Raw genomic sequence first — 11,489 nt, 5'->3', positions numbered from 1 at the left:
AGGTCACGTATCGACCAGGAAACCAGATGGTCCTGGCAGACACACTCAGCCGACTACCCAACCCTGAGAACAACAGAAACATCGAGCTGGACGAGCGCATTGACGGAATAGAGGCAGAAGTCGAGGATCCAGAGATGCTCACTGTTGCAATGATAAACTTCTCTCCCGAGAAACAGGACGCACTCCACACGGAAACCACCAGCGACCCCAGACTCAATGCACTGAAAGAGCTGATCCACCAGGGATGGCCAGACAACATCAAAGCTCTACCAAGACAACTACGTGAGTACTGGTCATTCAGAGATGAGCTCGCAGTTGAAGCAGGAGTCATATTCAAAGGCAGACAGGTGCTCATCCCAGACTCCATGACTGATTTTATACTCGAACAGCTGCATGTAGGACACCAGGGCATCGAAAAGACACGGCGACTGGCGAGAGAAAGTGTCTACTGGATCAGAATGAACGATGACATCGAAAGAGTCTGCAGGTCATGTAGCGTATACGTGGAACATCAGGATGCAAATCCAAAGCAACCTCTCAACCCACACAACACACTGTCAAAACCATGGCAATCCCTAGCTTCTGATCTATTCGAGATCGATGGACATCAGTATTTACTGATTGTGGACAGATATTCTAAGTTCCCTCTAGTGGATGAAATGCCCATGCCTGTGTCCAGCCGGGCAGTTGCACAAAAAATGGAAATGTACATGTCTCTTTTTGGAAGGCCTGATGAGATACTTACAGATAATGGACCCCAGTACACAGGGCACGCGTTCCAGAAATTCACGGCTGACTGGGGAATCAGGCACGTGACAAGCTCACCCCACTATCCAAAAAGCAATGGATTCATTGAGAGGCATGTGCGACACATCAAATCCATTGTGAAGAAAACCATGAGACAAGGAGGTAACATAAAAGGGGCCTTACTACAGGTCAGAGCAACACCCATCGACAGTAAACTACCATCACCAGCAGAACTGATCTTCGGAAGGCCAGTCACCACCCTGCTGCCGAGTCGAGGGGACCCAGGCAAGGAGGAAAACCGACTCCACCTGGAGCAGAGAACAGCAAACATGAAGGAACATCATGACCGCAGCAGCGGCAGAGAACTACCTCCACTCAGTCCCGGACAGCACGTATCTGTCCTAAACAAGGAAAAAGGGACTTGGTATCCAGCCACCGTCGTACAAAAGTGCGATGAGCCAAGGAGCTACATTGTGCAAACATCAAATGGGAACAAACTCAGACGTGGCAGGAGCCACCTGCGGGAAATTCACCACCCCCATGCACTGAGGAGCGCAAGAACCCGCTTCACAGAACCTCAACGGGACACTCATGCAGCTGGAACTTCTTCCAGCCAAACCTGTGAAACACACAAGACAGTACGCACAAGATATGGAAGAGCTGTTTCCAAACCAGCTCACTACAAGGACTATGAGTAGAGACAATCACACACAAAAGGAGGGCTCTGAATATGTTTATTGTTTTTTGAGATGGACAATTCTGAGTGTGTCGTCTAAAAAAAAAAAGAAAAAAAGAAAAGAGAAGGCAACCTCTGTGTAATGAAAAAATTGAAAACTAAACAGGGGGGATGTACTGATATAACGCCATGTATATCCACTGGAACTACACTAGGTGTTATGTACTACCCGGACTTTTATTATGGTTACACCACTACCATGTATGGTTATTACGTCTGCCTACCGAGCCACGATTAAACCTGAGTTCTATAACCCGGTGTGGTCATTGATCCTCGACCAATACTACCCCAAGTATTACTTCAGGTACAGAGGGTAAAACGGACGAAGAGCACTGCTAACGTTACAAAGTTAGTGAAATTGCCAGGAGGACTTGCTGGTGCTGAACAGGGAGGAGGATGGAAACCATCCATTCATGACCGGATTTGTGGGAGACATTTTATTACAGGTAAAAATGAACATTGTTGCCGTTGTGTAGTGGGAGATTGTGTATCCGTTACACCCGCTAGCTAACGTTAACTACATTTTACATCAGTCAAAGTAACGTAAATCCCCGATCGCGTCATTACTAATGAAAACAACATATAATATTGTAACGTGCATGGATAAGTAGACACGCTGGCCGCTGGCTCGCGGGTCTGACCCTTTAGTCTAGCGGTTAGCGATGCCTCCTGCGGTGCGGGCGATACGGGTTCACGTTCCTGCCGCGGCAGTTCCTGTGGTTGTGTTGTCCCCCGAATTCGCTACAATATTGTTCATGAAACACCCAGCTTTCTATAGCTAGGCCTACTACTACGCGTTTCGACTCTGCCTTCTGTGTTGTGTAAACATTGCACTCCGCGAAGCTAGCCACCCGGAAGAAGGTTGTTTGTTCTTGTGACGTCACGCCGATCTCTCGTATAGTTTGACGAACTAGCTAACTCCGCCATATTTCCGTTGCCTAAATGCGCGCGCATCCACACCTACGCCATCACTGTTTACAAACAGTAAAGACCCTTTTAGAGCCTATGTAATGATGACGTCAGGGCGTCAGCTGGAGGCAAAACAAAGCCAGAAGCGGTAACGTTATATACGAATCACGTGTCTGCTTGTAGTTCCGGTTTGTGTCTGCTTGTAGTTCCGGTTTGACCTTTCTGAATAAACACGTGAAAGAGCAATAGGTTATTGGCCCAGAGCGTCGCTAAAAGGCTGTGTAGAGGCTAAGCCCAGTGCTTTAAGCCACTGAGGCGCTACTGCTCGGGTTGACCTAATCGACGCACATTTCACACTACCACGTTTGTAAACAAAGTAGAATCGAACGATACAAACCGCTGTGCGAACACTTGGTCCATTTATTGTTCTTCGGCAATAATCCAGCAATAATCCATTGAACATGTAAACGCTACACAAGTGTGTGAGTAGTGGTCGAAAACTGTTTGCCCTCTGTGCAGCAACACCTAACAAACAACAGGTGAGGTCCTACCTATGTGTTCCCCATAAAGTGGGAGGAGCAAACACCTTGACCCAATTAACCAATTGGAGGAGCAAAACATAGACCCAAAGGGACACCCTGAATTTGGCTCTTACAACACCGTCCCCTAATTGTTAAAGGCATCAAGACACAACAATTCAAGACAAAAGAGTCCAAATTCACAACCCAAACAGGAGAATCAAATGAATATGATTAATCAACCTCTTGCACCAAACACAACTTTGTTATGGGTCTTTTTACAATGTTCGTTTTGGTTTGTAGAGTGACAGAACGCACCAGACCACCTTTATCTGGAAAAACCTTCAGCACTTTGCCAAGAGGCCAGGATCTACGTGGGGCTGCAGGATCCATAATCACCATCATGTCCCCAATCTTCAGACTTCTTTTCCTTCCATTCCACTTCTGTCTCTCCTGCAGCAACGGCAAATATTCCCGGATCCATCGCTGCAAGAATAAATCTGAAAGGTATTGCACCTGCCTCCAACGTCGTTTCGCATACATGTCGGATGAGTTAAACAGCCCAGGTGGCACGGCTGGCTTGCCCTTCAGCAGGAGCAGATGATTCGGTGTCAAAGGCTCCAAGTCGCTTGGATCATCAGACAGTTTGGTGAGTGGACGATCATTAAGAATGGATTCCACCTCACACATGATCGTGTGGAGCCCGTCATCATCCACCACTTGCTGTTGCAGGACTGAGCTGAGGATGCATCTTACTGAACGAATCAGGCGTTCCCATGCCCCGCCATGGTGCGAGCCCCCTGGTGGATTAAACTGCCACTCGATACCAGCTGAAGTAAGAACTTCTTGGATGCGATCGTTATCCAATGCAGAGAGCGTCCCTGAGCTCCCTTTCTGCACCATGGAAGTTGGTTCCATTGTCTGACTTCATGAGGACCACTTGACCTCTTCCACTTATGAACCTACGCAATGCATTTATGCAAGCGTCCGTCTCCAAAGAGCTTGCCACCTCCAAATGGACTGCTCTACTGACCAAGCAGTTAAAGATCACTCCATACCGCTTGTAGATGGTTCTGCCCTTCTTCACTTCCAGAGGTCCAAAGTAATCGACCCCGACGTTAGTAAAGGGGGGGGGGGGAGATCTGGGACGATTCGTTCTTTAGAAAGAGCAGCCATCTTCTGCTCTACAGACCTTCCATGATGTCGCCTGCAGAAACCGCATTTTGAGATCACACTCCTCACAGCTGAATTGGCACAAGTAATCCAGAACTTTCTCCTCACTGCCGACAATGTGTGGCTTCGTCCACTGTGACCCAATAACTGGTGAGTATCTTTGAGGATGAGCTTGGAAATGTACTGATCCTTAGAGAGGATGAACGGATGTTTAATCTCTGAGGGAATAGCTCCTTTGCTTAATCTTCCCCCAACTCTCAGGAGCCCATCCTCCACGACTGGATCCAGCTTGTAGATGGAACTCTGTCGGCTTACTGTTCCCTTGGACAGCAAAGAGGAAAGCTCGTTTTAAAACATCTGCTTCTGACAATAACGAACAATGGCCAACTCAGCCTCCGACATCTCACTTGGTGCCAAGGATTTTGTCCTCTGTGTGCTCACGGCCTTTTGCCTTTCCACTCCATCTCCAAAGGCCTTCCTCCGACGACTGCGTTCCAACAAGATGGCTTTCAATCTGAGGAACCAGGCTACAGATGCCTTGAGCTTTCTCCAGTCTGAGAAGTAGGTAAGAAGATGATCAGTGGCGCTGGATGGCTCACTACCAATGACATTCACCAAGACATCCTTCTTGGCCTCCGGATCATCTGACGTCACCTCGATGTCAATGCCATAGCTGGCTGGCCACTCTTCCTCAGGACCCCAGAGAAACTTTAGATCCTCTCTCGACGCCTGCTTTTCCTCAGACGGTACTTCATTGAAGTCGTGATCATACTGATTCTTCAGCATAAGCTCCAAGTTAGAAACTGAAATTCTATTCACCGCAACAGAAGGCAGTGCCATGTTACGGTTGCTGACATCCCCACTTCCATTCCGAGGACCATTGATGACCCATCCCAACACTGTCCTTATAGCATACGGGCCATCTCCTTGGCTGTTAACAGTTTCCCAAGGCTCCAATAACATGGGAGCGTTACTTCCAATTAACATGTCAACGTTAGCCTTTACGGTGGGAATTGGGATCTTTGACAGATGTGGCCACTTTTTCACATCTGCAGCCACTACAGCATTATCCGTAGTTGCCGGCATCTTCCTCTGTGTGAATGTTTCGGGGAGGGGATAGAAGATATTTTCATTCAAAGCAGACACCTCCATGCCAGCTACGGAGTAAGCAGAAACAACCTTCTCCTGTCCCATGGCTGTCAAAAGGAAATTAGTTCTTTTCCCTGCCATGTTCAATTTCTGCATAAGATCTTCTGAAGAGAAAGTGGCCGAGCTTCCTGGATACAAGAATGCGTAGATCTGTATAACTCTACTTCCCCTTGTGGCCTTGACCTGAACTGGAACGATGGGAAGAATACAACGGTCTTTTCCATCCCCTGTTTGAGCACATGTCCCAGAAGGAGACGTCACAACTGCAGCTGATGGTAGAGAGACTGATGCTCCACCTGCTGGTGGGAGGCAGGTGATGGTGGAGAGGCTGATGCTCCAACTGCCGATTCCTCCGTATTAGTCTTGTTGATGTGAAGCACAGTGGGATGTTGCTGTTCACAGACAGCACAGACCAAGCGTTTACTGCTGTCGCGGTTTATATGTCCAGTGCCTAAGCATCCAAAGTAAACGCCCTTCTCCTTTAAAAGGCTGATTTTATCTTTGTGCCTTTTACCTTTAAACTGTTGACATTTCTCAAGAGGATGAGCGCATGAACAGCAGTGGCAAGATAGCGTGTCTTGCTTCGTTTAGCTATTGGTTGGTGGCTCGTCTTCACCAGAATCCTTCTGTGTCACAGTAGTAGCAAAGCTACTGCCTTTGTACTTTGACTGTGTTGGCTGTACAATAAATTTGTTGGAAACGTCACTTGATGATGATACACCGTCAATATCACCAAAGATGGGGTCAGACAGCATTTTCACATGTTCTCCAGGAACCTGACCAGGTGCTCAAAATGAGCTCTTTCTTGAGAACTTTCCATTATGTCACAAGCTTTATTTCTCCACCTCTCTCTGAGCTTATATGGAAGTTTTGAAATGACCATCCTCATGTTAGTTGGCAAATCCAACTCCTGCGTGTACTCAAGTTCTCCCATCACATTGCAACATCCCCATAAGAACAAAGCATAAGTGTTAGGGTTTGTGGAAGACCCCAAGCGCACAACACCAGACAGAGATGGGGTTAGCCGAAAACTGGCGTACTTTATTCAAACATAGGAAGGCAATGAGCGACAAGGAAAAAACGGAAAGTCCAAGGGGGAAAAAAACTCGCGGGTAATCCAAACGGGAACAAGGCAGGATACTTCCACGGGGAAACCTTGCAAGGGAAAAACATGAACCAAGGGCTGGGATGAGTTCATAGAGAAAAGGACCGTGAGAGGAGAGTCGCCGCTACTGCGGGGAGGTTACAACACGAACTGACAACGGGCACGTGGGAGGCCACCAAACTTAAGCCCAGCCCTGATGACTAAGCCCGGCCTGACGAGCCGATTGGCTGCCGGCGTGGGGTGGGCGGGCCACAGCGCGGGGTGGGCGAGCCATAACAGTACCCCCCCCCTCCACGGGAGCCACCAGGCGACTTGCCCGGCTTGTCGGGATGGGAATGATGGAACTCAGTAAGCAGCCCAGGGTCCAGGATGAGCTGGCGGGAGACCCAGCTACGTTCCTCCGGACCGTAGCCCTCCCAGTCCACCAAATACTGGAACCCCCGTCCTCGGCGCCGGACGTCCAGCAGCCGGCGGACCTTCCACTGGGGGTGCCCATCCACGATCTCAGGGGGAGGCGGAGCCGGGGCCGGAGGCATCAGAGGACTGTGGGAGACAGGCTTAACCCGAGACACATGAAACACGGGATGGGTCTTCAAGGAAGCCGGAAGCTTAAGACTCACCGCCGCGGGGCTGAGAACCTTCCTGATCTCAAAGGGCCCGACAAACCGGGGGTTCAGCTTCTTCGCGGTGGACTGAAGCGGGAGATCCTTCGAGGACAGCCACACCCTTTGGCCTGGTTGGTACGTAGGTGCTGGGGACCGGCGTCGGTTGGCTCCCCGACTGGCGCGCTCAGCTGCCCGGAGCAGAGCAGCTCTGGTCACCTCCCAGATGCGACGACACCGGTTCAGATGGGCCTGCACGGAGGGAACCGCCACTTCCGACTCCTGCGCAGCAAAGAGAGGCGGCTGGTAGCCCAGGGACACCTCAAAAGGTGAGAGGCCGGTGGCAGAACTGACCAGTGAGTTGATGGCATACTCGACCCAGGGGAGGAACCGGCTCCAGGATCTGGGCTTCTTGGCGGCCACGCACCGGAGGGCAGACTCCACGCTCTGGTTCATCCTCTCTGTCTGTCCGTTAGTCTGTGGGTGATAGCCAGAGGAGAGACTAACAGAGGCACCCAACCCCTTACAAAAGGCCCGCCATACCTGGGAGACGAACTGTGGCCCTCGGTCCGAGACGACGTCCAGGGGAAGGCCGTGGAGACGAAACACGTGGCTCGTCAGGAGGTCCGCCGTCTCAGAAGCCGATGGGAGTCTGGGGAGGGCCACCAGGTGCACTCCCTTACTGAAGCGGTCCACCACTGTCAGGATCACAGTGTTACCCTGGGAGGGCGGCAGTCCAGAGACAAAATCCAACGCCACATGGGACCAGGACCGGCTTGGAGTTGGGAGGGGCTGCAGCAGACCCGCGGGTGCCTGGTGAGAGGCCTTGCTGCGAGCACAGACAGAGCAGGCCCCTACGAAGTCCCTGACGTCGTTCCTCATGGTGGGCCACCAGAAACGCCGAGCCAGAAAGGTGAAGGTGCGGTGGACTCCCGGATGGCAAGCAAACTGACTGGCATGGCCCCACTGGAGAACCCGGGGCCGGACTGCGTCCGGGACGAATAGGCGGCGTGGAGGGACGTGGCTTGGGGCGGGATGGGAGCGCAACGCCTGCCTGACCACGGTCTCGATGCCCCAGGTAACCACGCCAACCACCCTGGCCTCAGGAAGGATGGGAGTCGGCTCCTCTGTAGCTGGCTCCCTCCTCAGGTGTTGTCGGGACAGGGAGTCTGCCTTCGTGTTGCGGTACCCGGGGCGATAAGTCAGCGTGAAGTCAAACCAACTGAGGAAGCTGGCCCACCGTGCCTGCCGACCATTGAGGCACTTGGTTGCCCGGATGAACGTCAAGTTCTTATGATCCGTCCAGATGGTGAACGGCTGTTCCGCCCCCTCCAGCCAATGGCGCCACTCCTCCAGAGCAGCCACCACTGCCAGCAGCTTCCGGTTCCCGACATCGTAGTTCTCCTCGGCGGGGAGGAACCGGCGAGAGAAGGCGGCGCATGGGTGGACCTTCTGGTCAGACGCTGACCGCTGGGAGAGGACAGCCCCCAACCCGGTGTCCGAAGCGTCCACCTCTACGATGAACTGCCGGGGTGGAGCAGGACCGGGGCGCTGGTGAACCTCTCCTTGAGGGATGTGAACACAGAGCGGGCAGCCGGGGACCAGATGAGCGGCTGGGAGGGCGAGGTCAGCCTGGTGAGAGGTTCTGAGACGCAGCTGTAGTTCCGGATGAACCTCCGATAGAAGTTCGCAAACCCGAGGAAGCTCTGTAATTCCTTCCGTAATGTGGGATCGGGCCAGTCCACCACAGCCTGGATCTTGCGGGGGTCGGCCCGGGTCTGTTCCCTCTCAACGACGAAGCCCAGGTAGTCAATGGAAGGGGAATGGAACCGGCACTTCTCTGCCTTGACGAAGAGCTGGTTCCGGAGGAGACGTTCGAGTACCCGGCGGACATGCTGGACATGTTCCTCGAGGGTCCTGGAGAAGATGAGGATGTCATCGAGGTACACCACCACAAACTCGTCGAGCATGTCCCGGAGAATGTCATTCATGAGAGCCTGGAATACCGCCGGGGCGTTGGTGAGGCCGAACGGCATGACCAGGTACTCATAATGACCCCGGGGCGTCTTAAAGGCTGTCTTCCACTCGTCCCCCTTCCGGATCCGGACCAGATGATAGGCACACCGGAGGTCCAGCTTAGTGAAGACTGTAGCCTGGTTGAGGGGCTCAAGGGTGGAACTCATGAGAGGAAGGGGGCACTTGTTCTTGACGGTTATCTCATTGAGTTGGCGATAGTCAATTCAGGGTCAGAGACCCCCGTCCTTCTTCTTCACGAAAAAGAATCCAGCTGCCACCTGGGAAGACGAGGGCCGAATGAGCCCCGCTGCCAAGGACTCAGAGATGTACTCGTCCATCGCAGCTTTCTCGGGGATGGTCAGACTGTACAGACGACTGCTGGGAAGGGGTGCCCCAGAGTGGAGGTCGATAGCACAGTCATAAGGTCGATGAGGATGAAGAGATTGAGCCCGGGTCTTGCTGAAAACCTCACCTAACTCATGTTACTCAGGGGGAACAGAGGAGAGGTCGGGAGGCGGGGTACTAGGGGCACGTCGAGGGGATGGGGCGGGAGCAGCCTGGAGACATTGGGCATGACAGGAGGAGCTCCACTCCATGATGGTACCGGAGGCCCAGGCGATGTGTGGCTCATGCTGCACGAACCAGGGGCGCCCTAGGATCACAGGGACTAACGGGGACTGGATGATGTAGAACCGAAGTCTCTCCACATGGTTACCTGCTATGGTGAGAGAGACAGGGTGGGTGCATTGGGTGACGCTGGCCAGACAGCGCTCGTCCAGCGCGAAGGCCTCCATGGGCTTCTCCAGCGTCTCTAGCGGGATGTTAGCCTGGGCCGCAAACTCCGAGTCCAGGAAACACTCATCAGCCCCCGAGTCGAGGAGTGCACCCACCGTGAGCCGCTGGTCAGCCCAGGCCAGGGTAACGCTAACTAGATGGTTCTGTGGGGCGGGACGGCGGGAACAGGAAAGTCGGCTCACTAGGATCTCCCGGGGCCCCAGTGAGCCTAGTCTTTTGGCCGAGTGGGGCAGCGGCTGATCAGATGTCCCTTCTGGCCACAGTAGAGGCATTGACCCGCCTTGAACCGGGCCTCCCGTTCGGCCGGACTAAGGCGCGTGCGCCCCAGCTGCATAGGTTCCTCCCCCGTCGTAGTCTGGGGCGCGGGGGGAGAAATGGCCACAGGGAAAGTGGGGCGAACAGGGGTAGGGATCCTGTTAGGAGTGCTGGACGACTGGGGAATGGATGGGGATCCACGCAGGGCTCGCTCGCGCCTCCTGTCCCGGAGGCGTCCGTCGATGCGGATGGCGAGCTTGATCACGTCCTCGAGGGAGGTGGGCTCCTCCCGGGTTGCTAGCTGGTCCTTGACAGCCTCGCTGAGACCTCTCCGGACGGTGACCCGAAGTGACCGGTCGTTCCAGCCGCTCTCAGCTGTGGCCAGCTTGAACTCCACTGAGTAGTCTGTGACACTGCCACTGCCCTGCTGGATACTGCTCAGCCGAGCACCAGGGTCCTGGCCACCGACTGGATGGTGGAAAACCTTCCTTAGTTCCACCTCAAAGGCCTCGTAGGTGAGGCAGAAACTGGCCTTCATGGACCAGGAAGCAGTGGCCCACTGAGCTGCTCGGCCTGTGAGCAGGTTGGTCACGTAAGCGACCCGGGCAGCATCAGACGTGAACATGCTGGGTTGGTGCAGGAAGACCAGCTCACACTGCATGATGAACGTGGCACAGGTCTCAAAGTCGCCATCAAACGGTCGTGGGCTGGAGAGGCAGGGCTCCCGGGGAACTGGGTTGAGCCCCACAGGGTTAACCGGGGCCGCGGGCCCAGGGGGCGGGTTACCCACGACTCCAGGGGCAGGCTGGCCCGGCGGCTGGATGGTGAGAGCTGCCGTGATGGTTTGCAACTGCCGCAGGATCTCTGCTTGTTGGCTCGCCAACGCCGCCTGCTGCCTCGTTAGGTTACCCACACAGGCCTGGAGGGGCGGGACCCAAGTCTGAGGATCTCTCACCCCGGCGGAGGCCGCATCTAGCTGCTGGGTGTGGGAGTTAGTCAGGCGGATCTGTTCGATGAGGGCCGCTCGAAGCGGGCTGGCCGGTACGCTCTCCGTGTCGGCTGGGGTCGTCATGGTCAGTTCGTACTGTTAGGGTTTGTGGAAAACCCCAAGCGCACGACACCAGACAGAGATGGGGTTAGCCGAAAACTGGCGTACTTTATTCAAACATAGGAAGGCAATGAGTGATAAGGAAAAAACGGAAAGTCCAAGGAGGAAAAAAACTCGCGGGTAATCCAAACGGGAACAAGGCAGGATACTTCCACGGGGAAACCTTGCAAGGGAAAAACATGAACCAAGGGCTGGGATGAGTTCGTAGAGAAAAGGACCGTGAGAGGAGAGTCGCCGCTACTGCGGGGAGGTTACAACACGAACTGACAACGGGCACGTGGGAGGCCACCAAACTTAAGCCCAGCCCTGATGACTAAGCCCGGCCCTGACGAGCCGATTGGCTGCCGGCGCGGGGTGGGCGGGCCACGGCGCGGGG

This window comes from Lampris incognitus, chromosome 2 (assembly GCF_029633865.1).
Source record: "Lampris incognitus isolate fLamInc1 chromosome 2, fLamInc1.hap2, whole genome shotgun sequence".
Classification (NCBI taxonomy): domain Eukaryota; kingdom Metazoa; phylum Chordata; class Actinopteri; order Lampriformes; family Lampridae; genus Lampris; species Lampris incognitus.
Note: the sequence above shows the minus strand (reverse complement) of the source record.